General features: G+C 36.1%; 2 non-coding genes across 2 annotated transcripts; one reads left to right on the top strand and one right to left on the bottom strand.

Moving 5' to 3' along the window:
- The first annotated feature begins 364 nt into the window (after positions 1 to 364).
- Positions 365 to 468, top strand: LOC130977923 (small nucleolar RNA R71). Its single transcript, XR_009085593.1, has one exon. It is a non-coding gene; the product is annotated as a small nucleolar RNA R71 (small nucleolar RNA).
- Positions 469 to 18781: 18313 nt separating this feature from the next.
- LOC130977556 (small nucleolar RNA R71) lies at positions 18782 to 18889 on the bottom strand. Its single transcript, XR_009085243.1, has one exon. It is a non-coding gene; the product is annotated as a small nucleolar RNA R71 (small nucleolar RNA).
- Positions 18890 to 19910: the final 1021 nt, after the last annotated feature.

Raw genomic sequence — 19910 nt, 5'->3', positions numbered from 1 at the left:
AGGGTTCTCAGGATCATAAGCTTCTTCAGAAGTTGCCTCTCTAGTACTGTTGGATGCATGTTGCCATCCATTCAGATTTTGAGAGATCATGTTGACCTGTTGAGTCAACACTTTATTCTGAGCCAATATGGCATTCAGAGCATCAATTTCAAGAACTCCTTTCTTCTGAGGTATCCCATTATTCACGGAATTCCTCTCAGAAGTGTACATGAATTGGTTGTTTGCAACCATGTCAATGAGTTCTTGAGCCTCTTCAGGCGTTTTCTTTAGGTGAATAGATCCACCTGCAGAATGGTCCAATGACATTTTCGAAAATTCAGAGAGACCATAATAGAATATATCTAATATGGTCCATTCTGAAAACATGTCAGATGGACATCTTTTGGTCAGCTGCTTGTATCTTTCCCAAGCTTCATAGAGGGATTCACCATCTTTTTGTTTGAAGGTTTGAACATCCATTCTCAGCTTGCTCAGCTTTTGAGGAGGAAAGAATTTATCCAAGAAGGCTGTGACCAGCTTATCCCAGGAGTCCAAGCTATCCTTAGGTTGTGAATCCAACCATATTCTAGCTTTGTCTCTTACAGCAAAAGGGAAAAGCATGAGTCTGTAGACTTCAGGATCAACTCCATTCGTCTTTACAGTCTCACAGATCTGCAAGAACTCAGTTAAAAACTGATAAGGATCTTCAGATGGAAGTCCATAAAACTTGCAGTTTTGTTGCATTAAGGCAACTAGCTGAGGTTTCAGCTCAAAGTTGTTGGCTCCAATGGCAGGAATGGAGATGCTTCTTCCATCAAATTTGGACGTTGGCTTTGTGAAGTCACCAAGCATTCTCCTTGCATTATTATTATTTTCGGCTGCCATCTCCTTCTCTTCTTCAAAAATTTCTGAAAGGTTGTTTCTGGATTGTTGTAATTTAGTTTCTCTTAGTTTCCTTTTCAGAGTCCTTTCAGGTTCAGGATCAATTTCAACAAGAGTGCCTTTTTCCCTGTTCCTGCTCATATGAAAGAGACAAAAACAAGAAAAGAAAGAGGAATCCTCTATGTCACAGTATAGAGATTCCTTTATGTTAGTAGAAAAAGAGAGGGGAGAAGAATGAAGAAGAATGGGTTCGGATATTTAGATGAAGAGAGGTGAAGAGAAGTGTTAGTAAATAAATAATTAAATAGAATAAGAAAAGAGAAGGGAAATTTCGAAAATAATTTTTAAAAAGGGATTAGTGATTTTCGAATATTAGAGGTAAAATGTAATTTAAAATTAAAACATGAAACAATTAGTTAATTAAAAAGAAATTTTGAAAAAGGGGTGAGATATTTTCGAAAATTAGAGAGGAAAGAGTAGTTAGGTGGTTTTGAAAAAGATAAGAAACAAACAAAGAAGTTAGTTAGTTGATTGAAAAAGATTGAAATTAAATTTTAAAAGATAAGAAGGTAAGAAGTTAGATAAGATATTTTGAAATCAAATTTTGAAAAAGATAAAATTTTGAGAAGGATAAGATAAAAAGGATAAGATAAAAATTTTAATAAAAAGATATTTTGAAAAAGATTTAATTTTTAAAATGACTTAACTAACAAGAAACTACAAGATAAGATTCTAGAATTTAAAGATTGAACCTTTCTTAACAAGAAAGTAACAAACTTCAAATTTTTGAATCAATCACATTAATTGTTAGCATATTTTCGAAAATTTGATATAGAGATAAGAAAAAGATTTTGAAAGTAATTTGAAAAATATTTCTGAAATTTTCGAAAATGATAAAAAAGAATGAAAATGATATGATTTTTGAAAAAGATTTTAAAAAGATAAGATTTTTTAAAATTGAAATTTTGACTTGACTTGTAAGAAACAACTAATTTTTAAAAATTTTTGACCAAGTCAACCCAAAATTTCGAAAATTTGGAGGGAAATAAGGGAAAGATATTTTTTTATTTTTGAATTTTTAATGATGAGAGAGAAAAACAACAAAAATACTCAATGCATGAAATTTTTAGATCAAAACAATGAATACATGCAAGAATGCTATGAATGTCAAGATGAACACCAAGAACACTTTGAAGATCATGATGAACATCAAGAACATATTTTTGAAAAATTTTTTGATGCAAAGAAAACATGCAAGACACCAAACTTAAAAATCTTTAATGCATGGACACTAACAAACAAAAAATGCATATGAAAAACAACAAACAACACAAAACAAGAAAACATCAAGATCAAATAAGAGGACTTATCAAGAACAACTTGAAGATCATGAAGAACACTATGAATGCATGGAGTTTTCGAAAAATGCAAGAAAAATTTTTAAAGCATACAATTGACATCAAACTTAAAAATTGACTCAAGACTCAAACAAGAAACACAAAATATTTTTGATTTTTATGATTTTCTAATTTTTTTGAATTTTTATTAATTTTTTCGAAAATAGAGTTTGGAAAAACGAAAAATAAAAGAAAAATTTTGAAAAAGATTTTTTGAAAAGAAAATTACCTAATCTGAGCAACAAGATGAACCGTCAGTTGTCCATACTCGAACAATCCCCGGCAACGGCGCCAAAAACTTGGTGGACGAAATTGTTATTCATGTGTTATTCCATTTTGCAAAATTCATTGCTTTTCATTCCCTGGTAATGGCGCCAAAAACATGATGCCAATACCATGGTTCACAACTTCGTTCAACTTAACCAGCAAGTGTACTGGGTTATCCAAGTAATACCTTACGCGAGTAAGGGTCGATCCCACAGAGATTGTTGGTATGAAGCAAGCTATGGTCACCTTATAAATCTCAGTTAGGCAGATTAAATGGTTATGGGTTTCGAAAATTAATAATAAATAATAAAATAAAAAGGGATAGAAACACTTATGTAAATCCATAGTGGGAATTTCAGATAGGCGTATGGAGATGCTGGAATCCTTTCGAATCTCTACTTTCTTATTGCTTTCATCCAATCCTTCTTACTCCTTTCCATGGCAAGCTGTATGTAGGGCATCACCGTTGTCAATGGCTACATCCCATCCTCTCAGTGAAAACGTTCCTATGCTCTGTCACAGCACTGCTAATCATCTGTCGGTTCTCAATCAGGTTGGAATAGAATCCCTTGATTCTTTTGCGTTTGTCATCACGCCCAGCCTTCAGGAGTTTGAAGCTCGTCACAGTCATTCAATCCCAGAATCCTACTCGGAATACCATAGACAAGGTTTAGACTTTCCGGATCCTCATGAATGCCGCCATCTATCTAACTTATACCACGAAGATTCTGTTGGGGAATCTAAGAGATATGCGCCCGGCCTAAAGTAGAACGGAAGTGGTTGTCAATCACGCACGTTCATAGGTGAGAATGATGATGAGTGTCACGGATCATCACATTCATCAAAGTGTTGTGCAACGTATATCTTGGAATAAGAATAAAAGAGAATTGAATAGAAAGTAATAATAATTGTATTGAAACTTGAGGTACAGCAGAGCTCCACACCCTTAATCTATGGTGTGCAGAAACTCCACCGTTGAAAATACATAAGTGAAAGGTTCAGGCATGGCCGAATGGCCAGCCCCAAAAACGTGATCAATAGCCTCTTAAGATGAAGAATAAAATAAAACTGAGACCAAAGATATCTAGTACAATAGTAAGAGGTTCTATATATACTAGACTAGCTACTAGGGTTTACATGAGTAAGTAATTGATGCATAAATCCACTTCCGGGGCCCACTTGGTGTATGTTTGGGCTGAGCTTGATCTATCCACGAGCTGAGGCTTTTCTTGGAGTTGAACTCCAAGTTATAACGTGTTTTGGGCGTTCAACTCCGGATCATGACGTGTTTCTGGCTTTTAACTCCAGACAGCAGCATGTACTTGGCGTTCAACGCCAAGTTACGTCATCAATTTCCGAATGAAGTATGGACTATTATATATTGTTGGAAAGCTCTGGATGTCTACTTTCCAACGCCGTTGAGAGCGCGCCATTTGGAGTTCTGTAGCTCCAGAAAATCCATTTCGAGTGCAGGGAGGTCAGATTCCAACAGCATCAGCAGTCCTTTTGTTAGCCTTTTTCAGAGTTTTGCTCAAGTCCCTCAATTTCAGCCAGAAATTACCTGAAATTACAGAAAAACACACAAACTCATAGTGAAGTCCAGAAATGTGAATTTAACATAAAAACTAATAAAAACATCCCTAAAAGTAGCTTGAACTTTCTAAAAACTACCTAAAAACAATGCCAAAAAGCGTATAAATTATCCGCTCATCAACGTCCCAGTACACTTGCTGGTTAGTTGAGCGAAGTTGTGAAATTATGTTTAGACCATGGTATTGAGCACCAAGTTTTTGGGGCCATTACCTGGGAATCAATTTCAAACAACAATTTAAGTATGAATCACAATTTCGTCCATCACCTCTCAACAACTATTGGGAACAACTCAACACTTCTCTTGAAGATTTGAGTTACAATATGGATCAATTAAGGGTGGAACATCAAGAGCACTCCATCATTCTCCATGAAATTAGAGAAGATCAAAGAGCAATGAGGGAGGAGCAACAAAGGCAAGGAAGAGATATAGAAGAACTTAGGGACATCATTGGTTCTTCAAGAAGAAAGCGCCACCATCACTAAGGTGGATTCATTTCTTGTTTTTAATTCTCTATTTTTCATTTTTATGCTTATTATGTCATCTATATTTGTGTCTCTGTTACATGATCATTAGTATTTAGTAACTATGTCTTAAGGCTATAAATAATTCCATGAATCCTTCACCTCTCTTAAATGAAAAATGTTTCTAATTCAAAAGAACAAGAAGTACATGAATTTCGAAATTATCCTTGAATTTAGTTTAATTATATTGATGTGGTGACAATACTTTTTGTCTTCTGAATGAATGCTTGAACAGTGCATAATTTTGATCTTGTTGTTTATGAATGTTAAAATTGTTGGCTCTTAAAAGAATGATGAACAAAGAGAAATGCTATTGATAATCTGAAAAATCATGAAATTGATTCTTGAAGCAAGAAAAAGCAGTGAAAAAGCAAAAGCTTGTGAAAAAAAATTTGGCAAAAAAAAATTTAGAAAGAAAAAGAAAAAGCAAGCAGAAAAAGCCAATAGCCCTTAAAACCAAAAGGCAAGGGTAAAAAGGATCCAAGGCTTTGAGCATCAATGGATAGGAGGGCCCAAGGAAATAAATCCAGGCCTAAGCAGTTAAATCAAGCTGTCCCTAACCATGTGCTTGTGGCATGCAGGTCCAAGTGAAAAGCTTGAGACTAAGTGGTTAAAGTCGTGATCCAAAGCAAAAAGAGTGTGCTTAAGTACTCTGGACACCTCTAACTGGGAACTTTAGCAAAGCTGAGTCACAATCTGAAAAGGTTCACCCAGCTCTGTGTCTGTGGCATTTATGTATCTGGTGGTAATACCGGAAAACAAAGTGCTTAGGGCCACGGCCAAGACTCATAAAAGTAGCTGTGTTCAAGAATCAACATACTTAACTAGGAGAATCAATAACACTATCTGAAATTCTAAGTTCCTTTATATGCCAATCATTCTAAACTTCAAAGGAGAAAGTGAGATGCCAAAACTGTTCAGAAGCAAGAAGCTACAAGTCCCGCTCATCTAATTAGAATTAAGATTCATTGATATTTTGGGATTTATAGTATATTCTCTTCTTTTTATCCTAATTGATTTTCAGTTGCTTGGGGACAAGCAACAATTTAAGTTTGGTGTTGTGATGAGCGGATAATTTATACGCTTTTTGGCATTGGTTTTATATAGTTTTTAGTATAATCTAGCTATTTTTAGGGATGTTTTCATTAGTTTTTATGCTAAATTCACATTTATGGACTTTACTATGAGTTTGTGTATTTTTCTGTGATTTCAGGTAATTTCTGGCTGAAATTGAGGGACCTGAGCAAAACTCTGATAAAAGGCTGACAAAGGACTGCTGATGCTGTTGGATTCTGAACTCCCTGCACTCGAAATGGATTTTCTGGAGCTAAAGAATTCCAAATGGAGCGCTCTCAACGGCGTTGGAATGTAGACATCCAGAGCTTCCCAGCAATATATAATAGTCTATACTTTATTCGAGATTAGACGACGTAAACTGGCACTCAACGCCAGTTCCATGTTGCATTCTGGAGTTAAACGCCAGAAACACGTCACGAACCAGAGTTGAACGCCAAAAACATGTTACAACTTGGCGTTCAACTCCAAAAGAAGCCTCAGCTCTTGTAAAGATCAAGCTCGGCCCAAACACACACCAAGTGGGCCCTGAAAGTGGATTTATGCATCAATTACTTACTTCTGTAAACCCTAATAGCTAGTTTAGTATAAATAGAAATTTTTACTAGTGTATTAGACATCTTTGATTGTCAGGTCTTTTGACCATTCGATCTTTTGATCACGTTTGGGGGCTGGCCATTCGGCCATACCTGGACCTTCATCACTTATGTATTTTTAACGGTGGAGTTTCTACACACCATAGATTAAGGGTGTGGAGCTCTGCTGTACCTCAAGTTTCAATGCAATTATTACTATTTTCTATTCAATTCCGCTTGTTCTTATTCTAAGATATTCGTTGCACTTCAACATGATGAATGTGATGATCCGTGACACTCATCATCATTCTCACCTATGAACGCGTGACTGACAACCACTTCCGTTCTACCTTAGACCTGGCGCATATCTCTTGGACACCTTAATCAGAATCTTCGTGGTATAAGCTAGATTGGTGGCGGCATTCATGAGAATCCGGAAAGTCTAAACCTTGTCTGTGGTATTTCGAGTAGGATTCAGGGATTGAATGACTGTGACGAGCTTCAAACTCGCGATTGTTAGGTGTGATGACAAACGTAAAAGAATCAAGGGTTTCTATTCCAACATGATCGAGAACCGACAGATGATTAGTCGTGCCGTGACAGAGCATTTAGACCTTTTTCACTGAGAGGATGGGATGTAGCCATTGACAATGGTGATGCCCTACATACAGCTTGCCATAGAAAGGAATAAGAAGGATTGAAGGAAGGCAGTAGGAAAGCAGAGATCCAACAAGGACAAGCATCTCCAGACACTTATATGAAATTCCCACCATTGAATTACATGAGTAACTATATCTTTATTTTCTACTTTATTTATTATTCGAAAACTCCATAACATTTATTATCCGCCTAACTGAGATTTACAAGATAACCATAGCTTGCTTCATACTAACAATCTCCGTGGGATCGACCTTTACTCACGTAAGGTATTACTTGGACGACCCAGTGCACTTGCTGGTTAGTTGTGCGGAGTTGTGACTAAGTGTGATTCACGTTTGAGAGCGCTACCAAGTTTTTGGTGCCATAGTTGATGATTACAATTTCGTCCACCAATGCTTACGCGTCACAACTCAGCCAAAAGCTAAGAATCACCCTCACGACAAATATTGGAAAGTACCTAAGCGTGCCTCTCATTCATGAAAGATGCAATTATTATCATTTTCAATTTATTATTGACAATATGCAAACCAAGATTTCTAGATTGAATAGGGAGATGCTATTCCTAGTAGGAAGGTGTACCCAAATACAATCTATTCTTGCAACTATTCCTAGTTACTGCATGCAAACAATGAAAATTCCTACAGCATTATGCAACAAAATTGACAAAATCTGCCGAGATTTCTTATGGGACAGCGGCATAGAAGAGAGAAAAGTTCACCTCCTAAATTGGGATAACATTTGCAGACCAAAGAAGAAGAGAGGGTTGGAAGAAAAGCACAGGTGATAAATTCCCTCTTCCTTATGAAGCTTATTTGGGATTTGATTCATAACAAAGAAGTTCTTTGGGTGAAAGTGATGCGTGCTAAATATGGATGCAGGGAGGATGCTATCCCAAAGGTTTAGAGAAACTCTAACAATTCAAATTCTTGGCTAGGAATTATAAAAACTTGGGAAAAATTCAGAAGCAACCTTATCTAGAGGCTCGGAGATGGAAAGATAACATTCTTTTGGATAGACCAATGAATTCCTGTGATAGAAGATCGTAAGGAAGTAGCTCTCATAAATCTAGATGAAGAGAGGCTTATAGACTGTTAACAGATTATGTGACAATACAAGGGGAGTGAAATTGGGACTATATTAATACAGTTCTACCTGAAAACATTACTGATTCTTACATATTATCAAATTCCCTAACACAAATATTGGGGGAGATTTTGTTAGTTGGTTACCCTGTGCTAATGGGGTGTTTACTATCAAGTCAACCTATAATGCTTATTTTAATGAAGCGGAAGAAAATAATCTTTAAAAGTATATTTGGAAGGCAAAAATTTCTCAAAGGCTCAGATCTTTTAGTTGGTTGCTATCCTATAAGGCGCTTCTAACTAATTATACGAGAAGAAGAAGAGGTCTTATCGATGATAGGGAATGCCGCAGATGCTGAGAAGAAGATGAAACTTTACTCCATACATTACGTGACTACCCATTAACCCAAAGTGGCACCCTATGGACCACCCTTTTCATCCTAACCTAAAACTCGGTCTGGCGATGTAGGTATGATCTGATCTTCAACTACCAGAATAGCCAAAGTAACATAAATCAGCAAATAGTTAAAGCTTTAGTTGAAAATTACAACATTATCTTTAACCTAACAGAACAAAGTAGCAAAGCTTTAAGACTTATCAGAGAGGAACCCATTGGCTAGGAACCACTGGATGAGAGTTGCGCAAAGTTAAATATTGACGGTGTAGTCTTCAATCCGAGGAGTAAATTTGCTAGCGGTGGACTAATTAGCAGCCATAGAGGGTGATTCATGGCCGATTTCAGCATGAATATCGGAAGGTGCACAATCACAATGGCAGAGCTTTGGGGATTTTATTTGGTTTAAACTAGCAGTGGAGATAAGTATCCCCAATCAAATCTGATTTAAAACGCACTGTCGAACTTATACGAAAATTGGCGACAGAAAGACACGCTGGGTCATCGTTGATTTGGTCAATCAAGGAGCTTCTGACTAAGCCTTAGAGAGTGCTTATTTGCCACATCTTTAAGAAAGCCAACCACTATGCATACGCTTTAGCAAAGCACAAGCAGGAGTTGGAGAATGAAGTGTCATGTTTCATAGAATTTCTCTCATCACACTACCATTCGCAAGAGCAGATGAAGTTGGTGTTAAGTTTATTAGGATGCTTCGTGTTTAGTTAGTTTTTGTTTCTTAGTCTTAGACCCCATTTTAAATAAAAAATAATAAGAGTGATGATTGGAAGATTCAATTTATTATTTTTAATTATTTTTGTAATATTTAAATGAGTAAAATTTTAAATTAAATATATATATTTTTAATACTAAAAAATAAAAAAAATAAAAAATAAACATTTTTATTTAAAAATAAAAAATAAATTAGGACTTTCATTTATAATAATAATAATTATTTCGGACCAGCCCAATAAAGATGGGGGTCCAATATACGAACTACCGATCCGATGGGTCCTTAACCCGTACACGAAGGTGACCTACACGTCACTGCACTCCTTGATAAAGACTTGGATAGCTGGCAGAAATTTCAGACGGACGGGTCCAAATTAGAGGGTCCACCCGAGTATAAGGTATAAATGGGGAAGGATCTATCCCTCTCCAGAAGTACGCCACTTCTACCCTAATTAACTGGCTCATCATATGAACACTTACTTTAGTGTTGGAGTGTCCTTGTAGGTGGCCCCACCCGCTGATCCACCGACGAATCGGGACAACACCTCTTCGTAAAGTTCACGCTCAGGTCCAAATACCACCTTCACTCAACCCGTTGCTCTCGACCCAACTTTCATCCGATCCACCATTCTAGCGAGCAACCGAACAACAACAACAACAACAACAACAACAATAATAATAATGGCAAAATACCTACATCAAAATATTACCTGTATCACCCAAAATTAAAATTGTGTATCATCCAAAACCTATTTTTATGTAAATCGAATTAGGTCAATTCGAATTACAATTTTTAATAGTGATTTGAATTAGGTGGGATAACGTTGAGTTGGGCATAAATCGAATTAGACAAATTTGATTTATGCATACATGAGGTCGAATTAGATGGAGCAGATTTATGAATTATTGGAATTTTTTCAGATAAATCGAAATAGCCTAATTCGATTTATTTTATTGGCCATCTACATACATAAATTAAATTAGATACAAATAAATCGAATTAGGCTATTTCGATTTACCTGAAAAAATCCCAACTATTCATAAAACTACTCCACTTAATTTATCTCATGTATGTATAAATTCAATTTATGCCCAGCTCAACATTACCTAATAAATTTATTATATTTAATTTAAATTACTGCTGAAAATTGTAATTCAAATTAACCTAATTTTATTTACATGAAAATAAGTTTAAGATGATATACGTATCAATTTTGGTTTTAAATGATACAAATAATATTTTAATGAATATAATCTTCAATTGAGTGGAGAAATTAAACTCTTCTTACTGCATGCTGACGAAGTGAAATCTGGTTCTTTTCACACTTTAAAAGAACTATATATGTTTTGTCTCTCTCTTAATTAATAACAACTTCTCTTCTTTTTAAATGAAAATTAAATTCTGTTGATGAATAGGCAAAAGGCGACAAGCTAAGGAAAAGAAAGTAAGAGCTTTCAATATGCACCTCAGTTCCTCCTTCTCCCTTTGCTACTTCTTTGCAATGGAAATTCAAGCCAATTTATTTGTTACTAGCTATGTTTCTTTTTCATTAATAGTATTGCTGCCGCTATTATATATGTACTCTCTTTTAAAGAAAATAAAATTTAAAAATAGTTTGTATATACCAAAATTAATTATTATATATTTATATAATATATATTTTGGATTATTAATAAATTTTAATAATTAATTTTAATATATACTAACATGAGGAACACGTGAAACAAAAATATTTTAAAATTTGCATTTTAAAGTTTAAATAGATATTTATTTTTTTTATTTTAATTTACTATCCTGAATTAAAATATAATTTACGTACCCTTATTTTTCAATTTCATCTAGTTTTAATTTAAAATTTATTATTATTTGTTGTACGACTACTAAAATAAAGTGAAAGTAAATGATAATATTAGAGACACAAAAAATAGTTAAAATTATTAAATAAAATAAATTTTAATTATTTTTTATTAATATTTTTTTATTAAACATTTTTACTCAAAAAATGAACGCCACCAAAGAACAAATCAAAGAGATTAAACTCTAGTCAAAAAAGAAGAAAAGAAAACAACAAGAAAGTACTCAAATGTTAAAGTTACTCCATCAATAAAAATAATAAAAATATGATCAATTTAATTTTAAAATTTTAGGATTGAATAAATATATGTTAATTCTTTTGTTTAATATTGAGTACGTACTAATTGAATTAAAAGAATTATAGTGAATAATAGATTAATTATTAGTCTTTTTTAGTCTTATATTTTAATAGTAGATCCATATGAATGCAATTAGTTATTTAAGATGGTAATTTATTTAACATTGTATAAAAATAAATTTGTTAACTTAATAAAAAAAATTAAATAACTAAAATCATACATTTAATGAAAATATAGTTTTATATTCTAAAATATTAAAAAGTATATTTTAAAAATAGACCAACCAAATATATTTTTATTATTTTTGACATTAAGTAATGAATCATCTTTTCATAAACCAATCGCGTTACCTTATATGTGAAAAGTTGAAAATAAAAATTATTTTCAAAAAATAAAAATAAAAAATTAAAATAAAAAATATTTTCGCAAACCAATCAACCCCTGCCTTTTTCTTGCATTATTTTTTTCGTCGTAATGGTCTGAATTTGTTATTGGGAGATTAGCTATTTTTACGATTTAAATGTCTTTGTAATTTTAATCTTAAGTAAATATTTAATTTAGTCTTTGAAATTTAAAGTTAGACTTAACTTAACTCTAAAATTTTAGTTAACCTAAATTGGAACCCAAATTTATAATGATCACTCGCGTTAGCTCCCGAATTTACATTACAAGAAAGTTATCTATTCAACCACACTTTTTTTAAGTTACATTTGAAAAGCAAAGAATAGGCTATGCTTTTTTTTGTATTACCTTCTTATAGAAGAATAAAAAACATAGTTGTGGCAGGTACACTTTTAACACACAAAAAATGTTTTTAAAGGGTAACCTATTTGTTATATTTTAGGTGTATTTTAAAAGTGTTGCCTAATGTATGTAGGCCAAATGCACGTGATAAGCCCCACTTTGGTCTCTGAGATTGACAAGTTGCATTAATTTAGTCCTCGAGATCCTAATTGCACTAAATTAGTCCCCCAAATTCGAAAAAATGCACCACGTTAGTCCTTCCCCCTATTTTCTTCACTGGAGCTTTGACGTCGTCAGTGACGTGGCCGATTCTTGCCATACTGGACACAGTAATATATAGTTAGATGACATGGCATAAAATTTGATTAGCTCCAATTTGGTCCTTGTCTCCTTTTATAACCTAAATTTCTTCCCTTACTTCTTCCTCTTCTTCTTTTTCCCATTTTTTTCTGATTCTTCGTCTTCTTACTCGTTGTGCACCCTTCTGATTTTAGGATCATGATTGCAAGTGGGAGGCAGAGTTTCATGCAATCCAATACAAAGATCTCCAGTCGAAGTTGAGCATCAAGTGTTTCACAGTGGTGTGGATGTGGCTACTGTCCTATTCTCTGGTAGTCCACAACAGAGTCTAACCCTAACAAGCCATTCTTTAGGTGTCCTAACTATAATGTCAGTGAAAAGAAGTGGTGTAGTTTATTTATCTGGGATGACATTGGACAAGAAGACGTTGGTGGAAGGGTGACTTCCATCGAAGATGTTGACCAAGTGAGGGTGAATTTAGCTTTGAGAATTGGAGAATTAGAAGCTGAAGTTAGAACCCCAAAATTATACATGTTAATGTTGGCTCTGTTTATAATGCTTGTTGCTGGTTTCATGTTGGTATTTAAGGTTTGAGACTGATTTTGTTTTAATGTTGTTCATACTCTGGCCCAACACTAGGGACTAGATCCAAATATACCAAAAACACCCAATCCAGAAATTGGCCTTCGCTCCCTACCGACCTCCTTAGAAGAGGTCAGATTCAACACAGACTCCATTCAAAAGAAGTTGGGCTTGATGGATAGCTGGCAGGAAATATTTATTCAAATAAGTAACTACCCCTAAAATCTCTCAACGCACTTTCAGGAGCCATATCTCAACTACCCTAAGATAAAGGGACAGTATCCACCTTGAAAGGTGGAACTACTCCAACGGTGGTTATTGGTTCACCACTATAAATACACTGACACCTCTCAGATATCTCCAAGTTCCAATATTCTCTAAACCTGCTTAACCCCTTGCTGTCTTAGGCATCAGAGTGTTTTTGTAGGTACCACCTCCCATTCTTTCACATACACAAGTAGGACGGCGGCTCCCAGACGCGAACCAAGTCGGAGACCACCTCCTCTTGACGCTTGGGCCAATCTTTCAAGCCCAATCCACCAATCTTAGGTTACCCACATAACATTGGCTCCATTGCTAGGGACCCGAGAGATCAACCCATGATGATGGACGACTTGAACGAGGATGGGAACACAGCGTTCGATTTTGAGTAAGAGAATCAAGACGCCGATAACAACGATAGAGCTATAGTCACTGATGAGCGGATATTTTATACGCTTTTTGGGGGTAATTTCATGTATATTTTAGCATGTTTTAATTGGTTTTTAGTTAAATATTATTAGTTTTTAGGCAAAAATCATATTTCTGGACTTTACTATAAGTTTGTGTATTTTTCTGTGATTTCAGGTATTTTCTGGCTGAAATTGAGGGAGCTGAGCAAAAATCTGACTTAGGCTGAAAAAGGACTGCTGATGCTGTTGGATCCTGACCTCCCTGCACTCGAAATGGATTTTCTGGATCTACAGGAGTCCAATTGGCGCGCTCTCAACGGCGTTGGAAAGTAGACATCCAGGGCTTTCTAGCAATATATAATAGTTCATACTTTGCGCGAAGATAGACGACGTAACTTGGCGTTGAACGCCAAGTACATGCTGCTGTCTGGAGTTAAACGCCAGAAAAACGTCATGATCCGGAGTTGAACGCCCAAAACACGTCATAACTTGGAGTTTAACTCCAAGAAAAGCCTCTACTCGTGGATAGCTTTAGTCTCAGCCCCAGCACACACCAAGTGGGCCCCAGAAGTGGATTTCTGCACCAATTATCTTAGTTTATTCATATTCTGTAAACCTAGGTTACTAGTTTACTATTTAAACAACTTTTAGAGACTTATCTTGTACCTCATGACATTTTTCAGATCTGAATTACATACTTTTTGATGGCATGAGTTTCTAAACTCCATTGTTGGGGGTGAGGAGCTCTGCAGCGTCTCGATGATTTAATACAATTCCTTTGTTTTCCATTCAAACACGCTTGTTCTTATCTAAGATGTTCATTCGCGCTTAATTATGGAGAAGGTGATGATCCGTGACACTCATCACCTTCCTCAATCCATGAACGTGTGCCTGACAACCACCTCCGTTCTACATCAGATTGAATGAGTATCTCTTAGATTCCTTAATCAGAATCTTCGTGGTATAAGCCGGATTGATGGCAGCATTCATGAGAATCCGGAAAGTCTAAACCTTGTCTGTGGTATTCCGAGTAGGATTCTGGGATTGAATAACTGTGACGAGCTTCAAACTCCTGAAGGCTGGGCGTTAGTGACAGACGCAAAAGAATCAATGGATTCTATTCCAACCTGATTGAGAACCGACAGATGATTAGCCGTGCTGTGACAGAGCATATGAATGTTTTCACTGAGAGGATGGGAGGTAGCCATTGACAACGGTGACACCCTACATAGAGCTTGCCATGGAAGGACCTTCCGTATGTTGAAGGATTTCAAGGAAGAGTTGAAGTTCAGAGGACAAAGCATCTCCAAAACTCCAACATATTTCTCATTACTGCACAACAAGTAACGCTATTATTCTCTTTTATTTTTCCAATCTAATAATTCTAACTGATAATTTTGATTAATATCCTGACTAAGAATAATAAAATAAACATCGCTTGCTTCAAACCAATAATCTCCGTGGGATCGACCCTTACTCACGTAAGGTATTACTTGGACGACTGATGAGCGGATAATTTGTATACTTTTTGGCATTGTTTTTAGTATGTTTTTGGTAGTTTTAGTTGAGTTTTTATTATATTTTTATTATTTTTTAGTTAAAATTCACTTTTCTGGACTTTACTATGAGTTTGTGTGTTTTTCTGTGATTTCAGGTATTTTCTGGCTGAAATTGAGGGACCTGAGCAAAAATCTGATTCAGAGACCGAAAAGGACTGCAGATGCTGTTGGATTCTGACCTCCCTGCACTCGAAGTGGATTTTCTGGAGCTACAGAAGCCCAATTGGCGCGCCCTCAACGGCGTTGGAAAGTAGACATCCTGGGCTTTCCAGCAATATATAATAGTCCATACTTTGCCCAAGATTTGATTGCCCAAACCGGCGCTCAAAGTCACCTACAGAAATTCTAGCGTTAAACGCCGGAACTGGCATAAAATTTGGAGTTAAACGCCCAAACTGGCATGAGAGCTGGCGTTTAACTCCAGAAAAGGTCTCTACACGAAATTCCTTCATTGCTCAGCCCAAGCACACACCAAGTGGGCCCGGAAGTGGATTTTTATGTCATTTACTCATTTCTGTACACCTTAGGCTACTAGTTTTCTATAAGTAGGACCTTTTACTATTGTATTTTGATCTTTTGATCACTTTTAGATCTCTAGATCATCTTTGGACATTCTAGTTCTTAGATCAGATCTTGGTTCTTTTGGTTCCCTCTCTGGGGCCGAAACCAATGATCACTTTTGTTCTTATGTATTTTCAACGGTGGAGTTTCTACACACCATAGATTAAGGTGTGGAGCTCTGCTGTACCTCGAGTATTAATGCAATTACTATTGTTCTTCCATTCAATTCCACTTGTTCTTTATCCAAGATATCACTTGTTCTTCAACATGATGAAGGTGATGATTGACGCCCATCACCATTCTCACCCATGAACAAGGTGACTGACAACCATTCTTGTTCTACAAGCATCTGAGGCTTAGTGAATATCTCTTGGATTCTTCGGAATCTTCGTGGTATAGGCAGGACCTGATGGCGGCATTCAAGAGAATCCGGAAGGTCTAAACCTTGTCTGTGGTATTCTGAGTAGGATTCAATGACTGAATGACTGTGACGTGCTTCAAACCCTGAGGGCGGGGCGTTAGTGACAAACGCAAAAGAATCACTGGATTCTATTCCGCGCCTGATTGAGAACCGACAGATGAATTCCGCTATGCTGTGACGGAGCATATGCAATCGCTTTCACTGAGAGGATGGGAGGTAGCTGCTGACAACAGTGAAACCCTACACGAGCTTGCCATGGAAAGGAGTAAGAAGGATTGGATGAAGGCAGTAGGAAAACAGAGAGACGGAAGGGAAGGCATCTTCATACGCTTGTCTGAAGCTCTTACACCAATGATATACATAAGTATCTCTATCTTTATCTTTATGCTTTATTAGTTTATCACTATACCCAATTGAGTCTGCTTGACTGAGATTTACAAGATGACCATAGCTTGCTTCATACCAACAATCTCCGTGGGATCGACCCTTACTCACGTAAGGTATTACTTGGACGACCCAGTGCACTTGCTGGTTAGTTGTGTGAAGTTGTAGTGATCACAATTTCGCGCACCAAGTTTTTGGCGCCGTTGCCGGGGATTGTTCTTGTGTATGGACAACTGACGGTTCATCTTGTTGCTTAGATTAGGTATTTTTCTTCAGAGTTCTTAAGAATGAATTCTAGTGTTTCAAAGTGATGTTCTTATCATCACCAAAGCTGATTGATCATCATCAATTTAGCTCTTGAATGCAATGTCTTGCTGAAGCTTTGCCGGCCATGTCTAATTCCTTTAGACTAAAGCTTTAGACTAACATTGCATGATTCCTGGAATTCTCATTAAGAATTTTGATACCTTTATTTTCCTTTTCACTTAATTTTCGAAAAAAGCCAAAAAAATTACAAAATCATAAAAATCAAAAATATTTTCTGTTAAGTCTAGTGTCTCATCTTAAGTTTGGTGTCAATTGCATGCATTCATTCATGTGTCTTAAGGATCTTCAAGTACTTCTTGATGATTTCTTACTCTGATCTTTGAATTCTTTTGGCTTGAGTGTTTATGTGTCTCATATAGTGTCAGCAGTATACAAACTGCTAAGTTTGGTGTCTTTCATGCATTGTTATTTGATTCTTGTTGCATTTTGATTATTAAAAATCCAAAAATATTTTTAATTTGTGTCTTTTCAAGTCAATAATACAAAGAATTGAAGATTCAGAACATGCTGCAGAGGAATTATACAGAAAAAGCTGAGCATTCGAAAATGCCCAGTGAAGAAGACAGACTGGCGTTTGAACGCCAGCCAGGGTGCCTGGTTGGGCGTTTAACGCCCAAAAAGGGTGCATTTTGGGCGTTAAACGCCAGAATGTATACCATTCTAGGCGTTTAACGCCAAGATGGTGCTAGGGAGAAGATTTTGTTTTCAAATCAATTTTTTTTCAAGTTTTCAAAGTTTTTCAAAATCAAATCTTTTTCAAATCATATCTTTTCAATTAAATGTTTTCAAAATCAATTTCTTTCCTTTTTCAAAGATACTTACTAACAATTAATGATTTGATTGAACATTTTTTGCCTTTTCTGTTGAGGAAGGTTTTATGTTTGAATCATATCTTTTCTTGTTAGGCAAGTCACTAATTTTTAAAATCAAATCTTTTTAAAATTGTTTTCAAATCATATCTTTTTAAAATTGTTTTCAAATCATATCTTCTCAATCACATCTTTTTAAAACCAATCATATCTTCTTAACCACATCTTTTTCAAAATAGTTTTCAATCAAATCTTTTTGATTTCTAATTTAAAAATCTTTTTCAAAAAATCACTTGATTTCTTTTCCACTCTTATTTTCGAAAATCAATTAAGTGTTTTTCAAAATGTTTTCAAAATCTTTTACTTAATTTTCGAAAATTACTTCCCTTCTTCTCACATCCTTCTATCTATGGACTAACACTATGCCTTAATGCAAAATTCGAACTCCATCTTCTTTGATAAGTTCGAATTTTCTACTTCTGTCTTCTACTCTTCTTTTCTTCTGACACCTCAAGGAATCTCTATACTGTGACATAGAGGATTCCATATTTTCTTGTTTTCTTCTCTTTCATATGAGCAGGAACAAAGACAAAGGCATTCTTGTTGAAGCTGACCCTGAACCTGAAAGGACCTTGAAGCGAAAGTTAAGAGAAGCTAAGGCACAACTCTTTATTGAGGACCTGACCGAATTCTTCAAAGAAGAAGAACCCATGGCAGCCGAAAACAACAACAATGCCAACAATGCAAGGAAGGTGCTGGGTGACTTTACTGCACCTACTCCCGACTTCTATGGGAGAAGCATCTCTATCCCTGCCATTGGAGCAAACAACTTTGAGCTTAAGCCTCAATTAGTTTCTCTAATGCAACAGAATTGCAAGTTCCATGGACTTCCAATGGAAGATCCTCATCAGTTTTTAGCTGAGTTCTTGCAAATCTGTGACACAGTCAAGACTAATGGGGTTAACCCTGAGGTCTATAGACTGATGCTATTCCCTTTTGCTGTAAGAGACAGAGCTAGAATATGGTTGGATTCTCAACCTAAAGAAAGCCTGGACTCTTGGGAAAAGCTAGTCAATGCCTTCTTGGCAAAGTTCTTTCCACCTCAAAGATGGAGTAAGCTTAGAGTGGAAGTCCAAACCTTCAGACAGAAGGATGGAGAATCCCTCTATGAAGCTTGGGAAAGATACAAACAATTAATCAGAAAATGTCCCTCAGACATGCTTTCTGAATGGAGCATCATAGGTATTTTCTATGATGGTCTCTCTGAACTGTCCAAGATGTCTTTGGATAGTTCTGCTGGAGGATCTCTTCATCTGAAGAAGACGCCTACAGAAGCTCAAGAGCTCATTGAAATGGTTGCAAATAACCAATTCATGTACACTTCTGAAAGGAATCCTGTGAACAATGGGACTAGTCAGAAGAAAGGAGTTCTTGAGATTGATGCTCTGAATGTCATTCTGGCTCAGAATCAAGAGAGACCTCAACAAGGTTTCAATAACAATAATGGTGGAAGAAACAGGTTTAGCAATGGCAAGCCTTTTCCATCATCTTCTCAGCAACAGACAGAGAGTTCTAAGCAGAATACTTCTGACTTAGCAACAATGGTCTCTGATCTAATAAAGACCACTCAAAGTTTCATGAATGAAACAAGGTCCTCCATCAGAAATTTGGAAGGACAAGTGGGTCAGCTGAGCAAGAAAGTTACTGAACTCCCTCCTAGCACTCTCCCAAGTAATACAGAAGAAAATCCAAAAGGAGAGTGCAAAGCCATAGACATGGCCGAATATGGAGAGGAAAGAGAGGAGGAGGACGCCACTGAGGAAGACCTCAGTGGGCGTGTACCAATCTCCTCTGAGTTCCTCAATGAGGAACAATGGGAATCTGAGGCTCAAAATGAGACCATAGAGATTCCATTGGACTTACTTCTGCCATTCATGAGCTCTGATGAGTATTCTTCCTCTGAAGAGGATGAGTATGTCACTGAAGAGCAAGTTGCTAAATACCTTGGAGCAATCATGAAGCTAAATGACAAGTTATTTGGAAATGAGACTTGGGAAGATAAACCTCCCTTGCTCACCAAAGAACTGGATGACTTGTCTAGGCAGAAATTACCTCAAAAGAGACAAGATCCTGGGAAGTGCATGGATGAATCCATCATCCTTGGCAGACCCTTCCTAGCCACAGCAAAGGCTGTGATTGATGTTGATGGAGGTGAACTGATCATTCAAGTGAATGAAGAATCCT

Source organism: Arachis stenosperma, chromosome 4 (genome assembly GCF_014773155.1).
Source record: "Arachis stenosperma cultivar V10309 chromosome 4, arast.V10309.gnm1.PFL2, whole genome shotgun sequence".
Classification (NCBI taxonomy): domain Eukaryota; kingdom Viridiplantae; phylum Streptophyta; class Magnoliopsida; order Fabales; family Fabaceae; genus Arachis; species Arachis stenosperma.
This window is presented reverse-complemented; position numbering and strand designations above follow the sequence as displayed.